At 42.2% G+C, this 16,082-nt stretch overlaps 1 pseudogene; it reads left to right on the forward strand.

The window, feature by feature from the left end:
* Positions 1 to 602: 602 nt before the first annotated feature.
* Positions 603 to 1,205, forward strand: LOC149459718 (uncharacterized; annotated as a pseudogene).
* The last annotated feature ends 14,877 nt before the right edge of the window (positions 1,206 to 16,082 follow it).

Genomic DNA, 16,082 nt, shown 5'->3' on the forward strand with positions numbered 1-16,082 from the left:
GCTGTGTTAAAGGATAAGCAGTAGACTGATGAGTTCATCTCTCTGACACTGTGATCTCTTACCTGCCAGCATGCACCTTGCACTACAGCACAGCTATAGCTGAGGCTCTTTTTGCTGCTTTCCCCAGTCTGAGTTCTGCTGTACAGGGACTTCAAGAGGCTGATACCAGGTAAAATACAATCACTTACACTGCTTGCATTTAGAAATACAGTCATGGCCAAAAATATTGGCACCCCTGCATTTCTGTCAGATAATGCACCACTTCATCCAGAGAATTGTTGTTGCAGTTACAAATGTTTAGGCATTCTCATGTTTATTTTTTTTTGTTTGTAATGTATGACAGAAAAAAGTGGAGAAACAAAAGCCAAATCTGACACATTCCATTCAAAACCCCAAAAATGGACTGGACAAAATTATTGGCACCTTCTCCAAATTGTAAGAAATAATTGCATTCTACGTTTGTGATGCTCCTGTAATTTATAATTAAACTCATCTATATCCAATAACAGGTGCTGACAATACAGAAATCACACTGGCAACCAGTTACAATGATGAAAAATTGACTCAGCCTTTCAGTTGTGTAGCTATGTGCGGTGTGAAGCATGGAGAAGAGAATGCACAGCAAAGAATTGTCTGAGGATTCGAGTACAAAAATTGTGGAAAAGTATGGAGAATCTCAAGGTTACAAGTCCATCTCCAGAGATCTTAATGTTCCTGTGTCCACTGTGTGCAACACTGTCAAGAAGTTTGCAGTCCATGGCACAGTAGCTAATCTCACTGGATGTGGATGAAAGAGAAAAATTGATCAGAGATTTCAATGAAGGATTGTTTGAATGGCGGATAAAGAACTTCAATCAACTTCCAGACAAATTGAAGATGACCTTTAGGCACAGGGTACAACTGTGTCAGCTTGCACTATACATCGCCATCTGAATGAAAAGGGACACTATGGTAGCATACCCAGGAGGACCTCACTAATGACACAGAAACATAAAAAATTGAGATTGGGGTTTGCGAAAACTTACCTGAGGAAGCCAAAATCCTTTTGGGAGAATGTGCCATGGACAGACGAAACAAAATTCCAGCTTTTTGGTAAAGCCCAAAGTGACCTTTAAAGAAAAGAATACAGTCCCTACAGTCAAACATGGTGGAGGTTCACTGATGTTTTGGGGTAGCTTTGCTGCTTCAGGCACTGGATCTCTTGACTGTGTGCATGGCATTATAAAATCTGAAGACTACCAAAGAATTCTGTGGTGCAATGCAAGGCCCAGTGTCAGAGAGTTGGGGCTCTGTCAGAGGTCATGGGTCTTATAACAGGACAATGACTCAAAGCACAAGTCAAAAATGGTTTCAGACAAAGAGCTGGAGAGTACTGGACTGGCCAGCAATGAGTCCAGATCTCAATCCAAACTGTGGAGAGATTCCAAAACAGCAGTTGGGAAAAGGAACCCTTTCAATCTGAGAGACCTGGAGCAGTTGGCGAAAGAAGAGTGATCCAAAATTTCAGTAGAGAGGTATAAGAAACTCATTGATGGTTACAGGAAGTGGTTGATTTCAGTTATTTTGTCCATGGGGTGTGCTACCAAATATTAAATTGAGGGTGCCAATAATTTTATCCAATCTAAATTTGGAGTTTGATGTGGAATGTGTCAGATTTGGCCTTTTGCGTCTCCACTTTTTAGTGTCATACAAATGCAAACAAAATAAATAAACATGAGAATGTCTAAATATTTGCAATTGCAACTATTTTCTGGGCACTATCTGTCAGCAATGCAGGGGTGCCAACATTTTTGGCCATGACTGTAGATATATTTAACTGATCGCTAACCACCCTAGTACAGTGTCACCAAACCAGTGCAGCCAGCCACTGTGTTCCTGATCACCACCACATCAATGCCAGTGTAACCAGAACAGCGTATGCCAGCAACAGTGTTCCTGATTGACGCAACACCAGTCCCAGTGTCGCTAACCAGTGTAAGCCAGCAACAATGTTTCTGAATACTGCCATACCAATGCCAATGTCACCAGAGCCACTGCAACCAGAAACAGTGTTCCTGATCTCCATCACACAAGTCCCAGTATAACCAGACCAATGTAAGCCAACCACAGTTTTCCTGATCACCAACATACCAGTCTGAGTATCGCAGACCAATGTAAGCCAGCAACAGTGTTCTTGATCTCCATTACATGAGTCCCAGCATCACCAGACCAGTGTAAGCCAGCCACAGTGTTTCTGATTGCTAGCTACACCAGTGCTAGTCTTCAGATCAGTGTAAGTCAGCAACAACGTTCCTGAACGCTGCAGCAACAGTGCCAGTGTCGCCAGATCAGTGTAACCAGCCTCAGTGTTCCCGATCACTGCCACACCATTCATAGTGTCACCAGACCAGTGCAGCCAGCCACATGTTCCTGATCGCTAGCCATACCACTGCCAGTACAGCCAACTTTGTCTCTGCTTGCCACCACATCAGCAGATTGTTACCAGAGCCAGTGCAACCAGCAACAGTGTTCCTGATCACTGTCACACCAGTGTAGTGTTGCTTCTGCTTGCTACTTTAGGTGATGCTACCCTTATCTATACTTAACCACTTGTACGGAGGTGAGCATTACAATACATAGTTTTTTATGCAACTGGTCGATTTTTGTGATACACAAGACACAATGTCCAGTACATAATCAGCCCAAACATTGAAAAAGTCTAACACATGTGGTATCCTCATACTCATGAGGAGTAGCTGAATGTGTTTTAGGGTGAAATTCTAAGTGTGCATATGCTGAATGTGAGAAAAATTATTTTCATCTTCATTTCTACTTTCCTGGTGCACCATGTCCACTAAAAATGTGATAGGTACTCAGGAAATTAGATGTATAATTTATGCCCCTTGAATGACTCTAATTAATTCCCACCTGGTCGTTAATTTTGTGGGTGTTTCTCCTTTCATGGCACTTCAGGGCCTCAACAAATGTGATAGGTAGTCAAGAAATCAGATCCAATATTTATGTCCCTTGAAAGCCTGAAGGTGCTCTTTGGATTTCGGGCCCCCTTATGTGTCTAAGCTGCAAAAAAGTCTCACAAATGTGGTATGCCCATACTGTTAAAATGACAAAAGGGGTCAGTTTGGGGGTGTTTGTACTGTCCTGGCATTTTAGGACCTTGAGAAATGAGAGAGAAAATCAGTACATCAGGGTTTTTACTTTGTAGCCTACCTTAACTTTTTAAAACATTCCTAGAGTTGGCCTTTAACCGCTTCCTGACCACCCTATAGTAGAACTACTGCTACAGGGCGGCAGGGCTGTGTAAAATCATATATATATATGTATAGATATATATGTATGTATGTGATGATGTATTTCCGGGTAGGGGCGCACAAGCCGCCCTACCCGCACTGCCATTGGCGGCTTCAGCTGTCGATCACCGGGTCCCAGCCGGAGATTCCCGCCAGTACCCGGTGATCGCCGAGGAACACAATACAGATCTCTCTCCTGTCAGCACCAGCATAGCAGAGCAATACAAAGCAGCATGCTTACACAGGAAAACAGCACACAGCACATTATAAAACATTTATGCAGCGCTTATCATAAACAAGTGACTATGTTCATAACCTGCAAGCATGAAACTTGCATGAGATTAATGGTACAGAAAATTATAAGGTGACAAGTGCAACAGTGAATGGATGGACATAGCAATAGAAATTGAGATAACATGGCTTATTGTGATTATTCCATGATCCAAACATTGTCAAAAATAAAGCATATATAAAATATCATTATCAAATATAAGTCCAGTGAATTTGTGAATGGATGAAATCCGTAAAATGTTTAATTGAAAATTCCAGTATTCACAGTGAAATCAGGATTCGGTGCAAGTGACTTCTTGTGAAATATGAAAATGAAGTGTGCTTGCACTTACCAGAAGCGCAAGTCAAATGCGTATATCGTGAATATCACATCAGAAGTGGAACCCTGGTAGTCATCAAGGATCTGGTCACAACATGGGGAAGGGGGGAGGGCTCCAATGGCACACACACATCAGACAGCACTCCAAACCTCGCAGCAGACCAATCCCACACATAGGTAACTGTGAGGAAAACTCCTTGGGCGACTCCAACTACTTAGTGTCGATTTTCACCAGAGGTACTACTCCAACCTTGAATGGCTCAAAAATTTGAAGCCACCAAACAAAGGCATAATGATAGTGTAGTACGTTTTTATTAATGAAAAATGTTGTGCAATAAAATCAGAATATCCATAAGACTCACAGGAAAACTCACAGGAAATCTCAGTGAGATAAACAGCCTCAGTGGTAATATGCAGTAGTATGTCAGTTCAATAAATAATGTTAAAAATGGCCACCGTGCCCACGTGTAGCCTCGGTGGGGAGACGTCAGTGTGACAAGGCTAATCTCTTATGCGTTTCGTGTAAAAACACATTGTCAAACACAGCACATAATGTGAAACGCACACAGTTAACCCTTTGATTGCCCCAGATGTTAACCCCTTCCTGCCCAGTGTAATTAGTACAGTGTCAGTGCTTTTTATTAGCACTGATCACTGTATTAGTGTCACTGGGGATGTCAGTGACAGTTAGTCAGTTCTTCCCCAGTGTCAGAATGCCTGCCGCTGTCCCGCTGATCTTCGCCATTACTAGTATACAAAAAATAAAAAAAAATTCCAGTGTATATATATTTGTAGACACTATAACATTAACGTAAACCAATTAATTTACATGTATTGGGATTTTTTTTTATCAAAGACATGTAGCAGAATACATTTTGGCCTAAATTTATGATGAAATTAGATTTTTTAAAAAAATTTTCCCCTTTTTTATGTTTTATAGCAAAAAGTAAAAAATATTGTGGTTTTTTTTTTCAAAATTGTCTTTTTTTTTCAAAATAAAAAAATGCAGAGGTGGTCATATACCACCAAAAGAAAGCTCCATTTGTGGGAAAAAAAGGACATAAATTTAATTTGGGTGCAGCGTTGCATGACCGTGCAATTGTCAGTTAAAGTAATGCAGTGCCGTATCACAAAAAAATGGCCTTGTAAGGAAGAGGGGTAAGTCCTCTGGAGGGCAAGTGGTTAAAGTATATCTATAGCCAAAACTTTTATTTTTGTTTTTTAGTTTTGGATAAAGTATTGAAAGGTTAAAAAACCTGTAATGCTATCTGTGTGCAGATAGTGAGGGAAATCCACAAATTTTTCATTGCAACAAGTGTCCATATTGCTGTCCCATTGACAGATAGGGTAAATCTCCCCAGAGGGAACACAGACAGCAAAATAAAAAACACTAAACAGACTCCCAATTCTATCTAAAACATAAAAAACTTCTCAGCACTCCAGCCAAAATTAAAAAAAATATTAATTTCCCATTAAAAGATAAAATAACAAAACCCACTTTTGTTGCAATATTCAGCTTCAGTTCAGAGATTTACACCCCAATACTTTTTCTGTGGCTAACTGTCCTCAGTGTGATGGCAAGCATTATTCAACCCACTTCCTCTGAGGTTGATCTAGACCTGCCTCCTCCCCCAAGCCTGTGACTGGACAGTAAAAGGAGAAGCAGCATAATGATGAGCTCAACTCCCTGTCACTCTTCTTTCTACTCCAATCAGCATGCTTTTTGTCAGCACTGGTTGGCTTCTTGTGCCGTTTCCCCCTCCCTCTTTCTGAGTTCTGCTATACATGGACTGCAAAAGGCTGATACAAGGTCTAATTCAGTTACTTACGCTGCTGTATGTATTATCCAATCAGCATGCTCTTGGCCAAGGCTGCTGTTAGATCCATGGGGCCCCATACAGCCAACCTGGCAGGGCCCCCCCCTTCCAAAAAAAACATAGTTTACTATGCTTCTGTTATGAATGTACACAGTTAGTTATTGGTACTGATCATTCATTGTGTTTATTCGGAAAAGGAAGGGGCTGGTACATGTGAAGCATTTACTGGACCCTTCCCCAACCCCATTCTGAAAGATCTTATTGTGTGCTTGCAGCTGCTGAAAAGAGAGGAAGGAAGCTGGAAGCACTGTGGTGGTGGGGGCACACAGGGGGCCTGGGCAGCAGGGGGAAACAAATAGTGCACAGGGAGGGTGATGAGCGCGGCGGGGGGCAATTACTGGAACCGATCCCCTGTATGGCTCTCTCTGCAGCAGCTGAAAGCCAGTGGGAGGGAGAGGAGAAGAAGCCAACTTTCAGCTGCTGCAGAGAGTCATACAGGGGATTGGTTCCAGTAATTATCCCCTCCCACCATACCAATCACCCTCCCTGCCCACATCCTATTCACCCAGCTGCTGGGGCCCCCATGCTGGAGGAGGACCGGAGGTACCCCCTTATCCATGGCCCTGCTCCTGGCACCACAGCATAGCTGACAGGCTCCTCGCGTACTGCTTCTTCCAGTCTGAGCTCTGAGCAGGGACTGCAAGAGGCTGATACAAGGTAAAATTCAGGTATTTGCACTGCTTGTTTTTTTTTTTTTTTTTGATGCATTTAATGATGTATTAATGATTACAGAGCTACATTAATTTGTGTCTTTTATACCTGCTCGGAGTTGTGCTTTAAAACTGTAAAAACAGGTGTATATGACGCACAGAGTAGAGAGAGACAATAGACTGCATTTCAGCAGACAGCAAAGGCACTACTGTCTGAAAGCTTGATCTTTCATCTTATTTAATATGAAGAAAAATTAGAAGTAATTACACAAAAAGCATGGATGGCAAAGTTTAATGCACTGTGGACTAAATGGATACGTTTACCTTTGCCTGTGGTGTACTTTCAGTTGGATACGGTGCTTTTGTTTTTGTAAATTGAGAGCACTTTGATCACTATAATTTGATGATGAGGAACACAACAAGCCATCGCTATTATGACATGCTGTCTGTACTAGTGTACCTTTGCTACAATGTGTTTTATTCCAAGCTGGCTGGTGCTGCCATCTGGTGTGAGAGGTTTGCAAACTTGTATTCACCGCAATATGTACATACGTTGCGGTTTGCAAGAGGTTTACCAGGCACTGGCTGAAAAAAAAAAATCAGGGAAGATATCAGCCATAACCAGGGTGCATAAAAATCAATGATTTAAAAAAAAATTTAAATACATTTTTTTTAATTTAAATCTGATTTTTTTTTTAATCAAATTTATTTTAATAAAATGCTTTTAGAAGAAAAATCTGTCTAAAGATAGTTTTCTATTAAAGATACATTCATAAATTAGTTTATTAATTTAGTGTATTATTATTATTTATTATTATTATTATTATATGAAATGGAGCTTAGCTATGTAGCATGAGGCTGTATATTCTGCAATATTTACATTTTTGGTAAACTCATTCAATGAAACCAAGCTCTGCAAGCTGAGATAACATGCACTGCATTGATGCATTCACACAATTTCACAGTAACCATGAGAAAAAACATGAAATAAAAGAATTTGAGTAGTTCTCCAGCTATGTGTGATTAACCTATTAACCTAAAATTGGTTCTGATATCGCTGTTTTACTAACCTGATAGCTTATTATTCTAAAAAGGAAACCTTAGAAATATTAAAGATTTTAACTACCAGCAAGAATGAGTCGGATTCCTTACATTTAACCTCCCTAGCGGTCTGATTATGTCCATATTTCTGTGCTCAAAGCGGTACATTTTTTTGCATGGAAATATGTCATTTTTTTATTGTAGGCCTGTAATTTTTAGGAATAACTCTCTGAAATCTGTCCGAACAAGAGTCTAGTAAACATCCCGGGTATGATAAAATTTGAAACACAAAATCATAAATTATAATATGATAATCATAAAAATAATATAATAATAAATTTAATTCAATAATATAATCAAACCAAAAACACTGAAATTTGAAATAGAGCGCCAAGTTCGCACATCAGTGAGCAAAGTCGCAAAATCGTTTTCAGTGTCTGATGACGAATTTCCCCACGAATCATTATCACTCAATTCTGCAAGTGGTTCTAATTTACTATCACTGTTCTCTAGCTGGTCTAAAACCGCTTTTGACCTAAAGGGACGCTTTTTGGACGCCATGGATATTTCTCTGTTTCCAGGCAGAAAGAACAGTAAAAATGCAGGCAGGGCACAGGAAAAAGCACTAGGGACAAAATGTATGTGAAATGGTTTGAAACAGTAATGTTTTACTATGTGATTTTAGTGATTTTAGTGAATGTCACTTTTTGTCATTTTCAAATTTCCCGACAGTTCCGTCCCCCGTATGTCCCGACGTCGCAGGGGACAGAACCCAGAAGACAGATGCCAGCATCCACCGGAGGACATTACAGGGGACATTGCAGGTGGGACATCGCGGGAGCGCGGGACAAGGTAAGAGATAACCAGATCCCGGAGCAGCGCCGCATGGTAAGCACGAGTGTGGCTCGGGGTTACCGCTTGTAGTACTGAAACCTTACCCCGAGCTACACTCGGGAATACCTCCAGGAAGGCTACAGAGCACCTGTCATTTTAGATCCATCATGGCAGCACCTGTTAGCAGGCATCCACTCACCTGGTGCCGCCACGTCCCTCACCTTATTTTGTCACTGCCGCATCACCAACCTTCTCATTAAAGTGAATGGGAGACTGTCGGCGAGTCAACAGCGGGTCAAAGGAGGAGACGCTGTAGGACAGAGATGACAGTTGCTCTTTAAAAATTATGATTTAAATCAAGCCTTTTCACTAGTGATTTAAATCAAATCCACCCTGGCCATAACCTCCGTGTCTTTTTTTCTTCAGCCAGTGGCCGGCTTTCTCAAGAAAGTGGTTGGGGCAGCTCACTAGCCACTGGATCACTTTTAGTGGGCCAGGAGGGGACGTCCCTTGTAATAGGAATAAAAGTAATCAATCAATGAAAAAATAAAGGGACTGTGTAAAAATTAAAAAAAAAAAAAAAAATGGATTTGTGTCTGTTTACCCCCGCCTACCTCTGATCCAATCCACTAAAAAAAAAAATGGAAGGGGATCCGTTCCGCTTCATCTAGGCACCCGACTGCCCATAGAGCACTGCTCTGACAGTGGTTAGCGCTTCCACCTAGCAGCATTAGGGTTGTTTGTTTGAATCCCAACCACAGCACTGCCTGCATGGAGTTTGCATGTTCTCCCTGTGCCTGTGTGGTTTTCCATCCACCCTCCAAAGACATGCTGGTAGGGTTTTTGGCTCCTGTCTAAATTGGCACTAGTATGTCTTTGTATGAATGTTAGTTAGGGACCTTAGATTGTAAGCTCCTCGATATATGTGTAAACCACTCTGTAAATTGACAACACTATACCTGTAATATTTTTATTTTTTTTATTTTTATTTCAGGTTTCTATATAGATATACATATAAAAGTGTAGCGCTAAAAAACTTATCAGTAATAATGCAATCCCAGCTACTAACCTGTGAAATGTAATGTGATGCTAATAAAATACAATCTCTATAAAGACATATAAAGTAATATGCAAAATAACAAAATCGAAGTGAGTGCCAATTCCAAAAGATATGTATGCCAAAAGTGCAAACGTGAATCTTCAATTGCTAGATGACCAAACGATATCCGTGCAAACAGGTGTCACCCCACTCCGTGCTCAAAAAAGGCTTACCAGATGTATTTGACCATCATGTTATAGAGTGGTCAAAATCAGCTCAAGGATGATAATTATGCAGCCAATCCAGCCTCCTTCATAGCATCCAAATGTGGCTCAAATATCGATCGCCCACTCCGTAATGACCATCAATGTATGCTTTGTCAGGCATAAAAGTGGCATGTGCATGAAATGAAAAAGCTTCCCATAGTGTAAAATCATCTAAAACAATTTATTAAGCCAAAGAAGTGCACTTACAAACTCTGAGATCAATACAGCGCTGTATATCTGAGACCATCCACATGTTCCCACTTCCAAGATGGCCATGAGCATACACGTAAGCTGACGCGTTTCATCACAAATGACATCATCAGGGGGTCAATGGTTCCTATATAGGGCTGTCAATTTATGCAGATAAGTATGTCAGATAAGAGTTAAGTGGAAGCCTCACTGACAGACTCAGGCCCAGAATACAAACCTGTAGAGAGCAGCGGCACCCCGACAGATAGTATAGACAATGGATTAGAGGTCCCTGCTAAGGTCAGGAGTACCTGACCCCATTCTCAGGTTGCTGGGGTGTTAGAATTGCATGATGATTGTCATATGCAGCAGAGTGCCAGTACTAGTGCTGCACTAGCTTTTGGTGAACAGGCATCCTAGCAGCCTAGTACATCCTGGTCTTATACATACCAGCACTGCAGTATCACTGGGTGACGTAGCGAGTCCCATAAGTGCAGTACAAGCTGGTATGGTGGCTAGCACAAGTAGTGTGCCGAAACCACCAAGAATTCAAACACAGGCCAGAAGAGCCCCTGGTGTCTTTCCGGATGTGCTTGCAAATCCTGATTGGCAGCCCACAAATTCTGCAGCATCTGTACTTCCCCCATTCACTGCCCAACCCAGAATTCAGGTGGAAACAGCAAATGTAACTACTCCCCTTGATTTTTTGGAGCTGTTTTTCACGGATGATTTGTATAGTTTGATTGTGGACCAAAGCAATTTATACAAACAGCAATACATCGCCGCCAACCCAAATGCAAACCTTGCCAGACCATTCGCATAGAAACCTATTATGGTTTCTGAATTTAAAGTTTTTTTGGGCCTAACCCTCAAGGTGGGCATTAATAAAAAGAATGAGTAGCGGTCATATTGGTCCACAGACCTGATTCATCATATGCCCGTGTTCTCTGCTGCCATGGACAGGCATAGATATGAGAATATAATGCGATTTATGCATGTCAACAACAGTACACTCTGTCGTCCTCAGGGTGACCCGTAATACGATAGGCTCCACAAAATTCGTCCCCTTATAAATCACCTTAACCAGAAATGTAACCAGATGTGTATATGTCTCAGCAAAACATCCGCTCACACACAACGGCACACGCAAGTGTTGGCCCCATGTTGGTATGTAAACAGCGGTTGCATCATGCATGTGAGATATTGCCGCAAATGTCAGATCGAGGGCAGTAATTCTAGCACTGGACCTCTTGTGTAAATCTAAAGTGGTACCCTGTAAAGGCTTTTAAACCGTTGCCTATAATATATTAAACCGTTGCCTACGTATGTAGTTTGTCGCCGTTGCAGGGGGTGTGTGCAGTTTTAAAGCATGTCATGCTTGGTATCTATTTACTTGGCATAACATCATCTTTTATATGTTACCAAACAATTGGGCAATATATTGTGTTTTTGTGAATTAAAATTAAAAAAAGTGTTTTTTTATTTCAAAACATTTGTGTTTGAAAAATTGCTGCGAAGTATTGCGTGACATAAAAAATTGCAGCACCCACCCTTTTATGCTCTCGGCCTCTGAATAAAAAAAATATATATAATGTTTGGTGGTTCAAAGTAATTTTCTAGCAAAAAATACTGATTTTCAAGTGGTTAGAAGAGTGGGTGATATGTGGCATATGATTCTAATGCTGGGCATAAAATGCCAGGATAACCCCCCCCATGACCCCTTTTTAGAAAGTAGACACCCCAAACTATTTGCAGAGAGGCATGTTGACTCAATAGAATGCCAAAAAAAACAAAACATTTCTTTACCCAAATTTGTCACTTACATGATATATTGCTCACACATGCCATGGGTATATGTGGAATTACCCCCCAAAATACATTCTGCTACTTCTCCTGAGTATGGGGATAGCACATGTGAGAGACTTGTTGGCAGTCTAGCCACATACAGAACCCCAAAAATCCAATAAGCACCTTCAGGCTTTTCAATGGATTTTTTTCCTCATTCCTTCTGACTACCTATCACAGTTTCGGAGGCCCTGAAATGCCAGATTAGTACAAAAAAACCCAAATGACTTCATTTTGGAAAGCAGACACTCCAAGGTATTTGCTAAGAGGCATTGTGAGTATTTTGCAAATGTTGGTTGTTTCCAAGTTTTTTGAAAATGAAGAAAGAAAAAGAAAATGTATATTTTCTTCTCTTTTTTTATTTTCAAAACACTGTGACAAAAAATGAGATCTGCAAAATACTCACCATGCCTCTTATTAAATTCCTTGGGGTATCTACTTTCCAAAAAGGGGTTGTTGGGGAAGGGGGGGGGGCTTGAGCTATGTTGGCATTTCAGGGCCTCTGAAACTGTAATAGGTAGAGAAGAGGTGAAATGAGGAACGCTCCTTTAGGCTTTCAAAGGGGTCATTGGATTTCGGGCTCTTGTATGCGGCTAGGCTTCTAAAAAGTCTCACACATGTGGTATCTCCATACTTTGGAGAAGTAGCAGAATATATTTTGGGGTGTAATATGGCCTCATGGCCCCCTTTTTAATACTGCAAATCACAACACATTCTGGTGCACTGTACACTACTGTTATAGTGCATTGGGACTGCAACACAACTGGATTTGTGCATTGCCATGTATTGGAGTAATGCATAGTAAAAATGTGCGTTACTGCAATGTGTCCATAACATTTTTATATGATTAAGTATCACAGCGGTCTATATTTTAGGTGTCCAGTTCCTATTTTAAATCTGAACTGTAGGGGGGATATAAAAAACATAGTTTAATGACGTTGTGTATTTACACTGCTCTAAAAAATTAAAAGAACGCTTTTTAATCAGAGTATGGCATCAAGTCAGTTAAACTCCTGGGATATTGATCTGGTCAGTTAAGTAGCAGAGGGGGTTGTTAATCAGTTTCAGCTGCTTTGGTGTAAATGAAATTAACAATAGATGTACTAGATGGACAACAATGAGACAACCCTCAAAATAGGAATGGTTTTATAAGTGGAGGCCGCTGACAATTTTTTCCCTACTCATATTTTCTGACTGTTTTTCACTAGCTTTGCATTTGGCTAGGGTCAGTGTCACTACTGGTAGCATGAGGCGATACCTGGACCCTACAAGGGCTGCACAGGCAGTCCAACTCAGGATGACACACCAATACGTGCCATTGCCAGAAGGTTTGCTTTGTCTCCCAGCACAGTCTCAAGAGCATGGAGGAGATTCCAGGAGACAGGAAGTTACTCTAGGAGAGCTGGACAGGGCCATAGAAGGTCCTTAACCCATCAGCAGGACCGGTATCTGCTCCTTTGTGCAAGGAGGAACAGGATGAGCACTGCCAGAGCCCTAAAAAATGACTCCAGCAGGCCACTGGTGTGAATTTCTCTGACAAAACAATCAGAAACTGACTTCATGAGGGTGGCCTGAGGGCCTGACATCCTCTAGTGGGCCCTGTGCTCACAGCCCAGCACCATAGAGCTCGATTGGCATTTGCCATTGAACACCAGAATTGGCAGGTCCACCACTGGTGCCCTGTGCTTTTCACAGATGAGAGCAGGTTCACCCTGAGCACATGTGACAGTCGTGAAAGGGTCTGGAGAAGCCATGAAGAACATTAGGCTGCCTGTAACATTGTTAGCATGAACGTTTTGGTGGAGGGTCAGTGATGGTCTGGGGAGGCTCCCTGACTGCCATTAGGTTTCAGGATGAAAGCCTTGAACCCATTGTCAGACCTTATACTGGTGCAGTTGGTCCTGGGTTCCTCCTGGTGCACGACAATGCCTGGCCTCATGTGGCGAGAGTATGCAGGCAGTTCCTGGAGGATGAAAGAATTGATGAAGGATGAGGATGAAGGAACTGATACCACTGAATGCCCCCCACACTCGCCTGTCCTAAATCCAATAGAACACCTCTGGAATATCATGTTTCGGTCCATCCGACGCCGCCAGGTTGCACCTCAGACTGGCCAGGAGCTCAGAGATGCCCTGGTCCAGATCTGGGAGGAAATACCCCGAGGACACCATCCATCATCTCATTAGAAGCATGCCCTGACATTGCCAGCATGCATACAAGCAAGTGGGGGCCATACAAACTACTGAGTACCATTTTGAGATACTGCAATAAAATTTCAGCAAAATGGACTGACTAGCCTGCTGCATAATTTTTTCACTTTGATTTTCGAGGTGTCTTTGAATTCAGTCCTCTGTAGGTTTTCATTTCCATCAAACAATGGGGCATCCTTATGTTCCTAACACATTACTCAGCCCATATCAGTATAGATATCCAGCATGATATTTTTCCCCATTGATATCTGATGTGTTTTCATAGTGTTTCTTTAATTTTTTGAGCAATATATATATATATATATATATATAAATATATAAAATGTACAGCGCTGAGCAAACTGTTGGCGCTATATAAATCCTGTATAATAATAATATACACACACACACACACACACACACACACATACAGCTTCAACTTTTCTGGGAAGGCTGTCCACAAGAGTTAGGATTGCGTCTATGGGAATGTTTGACCAGAAGCGCATTTGTGAGGTCAGGCACTGATGTCGGACGAGAAGGTCTGGCTCATAGTCTAATTCATTCCAAAGGTGTTTTTTCAGGTTGAGGTCAGGACTCTGTGCAGGTCAGTCAAGTTCCTCCAAGTCTCTATGGACCTTGCTTTGTGCACTGGTGCACAGTCATGTTGGAACAGGAATGGCCCATCCCCCCAAAAAATGTAAAAGTCAACAGCTACAAATACTGTAGCTGCTGACTTTTACTAGGAGGGCACTTTCCTGTCCATGCCTCCTGTGGTGTTCTCACCACGTGCTGATTCTTCAATCGGTGTTGGGTGCTGGCAGCTCCACCTTGACTAAGGGAAACCATCAGCGAAGCCTTGCGGCTTCACCATCGGTTTCCTAATGCACATGCACCAAGCGGGCTGAACTTTGTGAATGGGCCGCAGTCCTCTGGGACCTTGAAAAAGTGCTGAACATCCAGCTCAGCTCACCATGGCGCACTGAGCGGGAAGTAGGAGCGAGTACCTGTCAAAACCATGTACCCGCTCCCCCCCCCCCCCCCCCCAAAGTTGCCAAATGTGGCTTCGGAGAGGGAAAGGCAGAAAAGCAGAGCTTCCACTTTTGGGTGGAACTCCGTCCCAGGCAAGTACCGTTCTCCTGGCAACTGCCAAACCCAGACACATCCATTGGATTGCCAGACAGAGAAGCACGATTTATCGTTGCAGAGAACACATCTCTACTGCTCTAGAGTCCAATCCAATGGCGGTGTGCTTTACACGACTGCATCCGATCCTTTGCATTGGTGATGTAAGGTTTGGATGCAGCTGCTCGGCCATGAAAACCCATTCTTTACAGACTGTTGCTGTGCTAATCTGAAGGCCACGATAAGTTTGGAGGTGTCTATCTATTGACTCTGCAGACAGTTGGCGACTTACATGCACTGTGCGCTTCAGCATGTGCTCTGTCATTTTACGTGCCCTACCACTTCATGGCTGAGTTGCTGTTGTTCCCAGTTTCTTCCACTTTGTCTGGAGTTGATTCTAAGTGTGGTTTTTGCATTTGGAATCTTTTGCTGTGAACCTACAGCATGCGTTCAAAGGAGCTGAATGAAGAACACTCTACAGGAGGTGGGCGTATCATTGTCAAAGTCTACAATCAAGAGAATACTTCACGAGGGCTAATACAGAGGGTTCACCACATGCCTGAAGAATAGAAATGCCAGATTAGACTTTGCCAAAAAACATCTAAAAACGCCAGACCAGTTCTGGAAAAGCATTCTTTGGGCGGATGAAACTAAGATTAATCTGTACCAGAATGATGGGAAGAAAAAAGTGTGGAGAAGGCTTGGAACAGCTCATGATCCAAAGCACACAACATCATCTGTAAAACATGGTGAAGGCAGTGTGATGGCATGGGCATGCATGACTTTTAGAGGTACCGGGTCATTGGTGTTTATTGATGATGTGACAGAAGACAGAACCAGCAAAGTTGAGGCTGGCCACTCCATAATGTCAATCTTGTTGGTCTGGAACCAAGATGTTGCAGGTTTACTGGTGTGTTTGGGGTCGTTGTCTTGTTGGAACACCCATTTCAAGGGCATTTCCTCTTCAGCATAAGGCAGCATGACCTCTTCAAGTATTCTGATGTATTCAAACTGATCCATGATCCCTGGTATGCGATAAATAGGCCCAACACCGTAGTGTGAGAAACATCCCCATATCATGATGCTTGTGCAACCATGCTTCACTGTCTTCACAGTGTACTGTGGCTTGAATT

This window comes from Staurois parvus, unplaced genomic scaffold, assembly GCF_062004578.1.
Source record: "Staurois parvus isolate SC_StPar_1 unplaced genomic scaffold, SC_StPar_1.0 ptg000249l, whole genome shotgun sequence".
NCBI classification, from domain to species: domain Eukaryota; kingdom Metazoa; phylum Chordata; class Amphibia; order Anura; family Ranidae; genus Staurois; species Staurois parvus.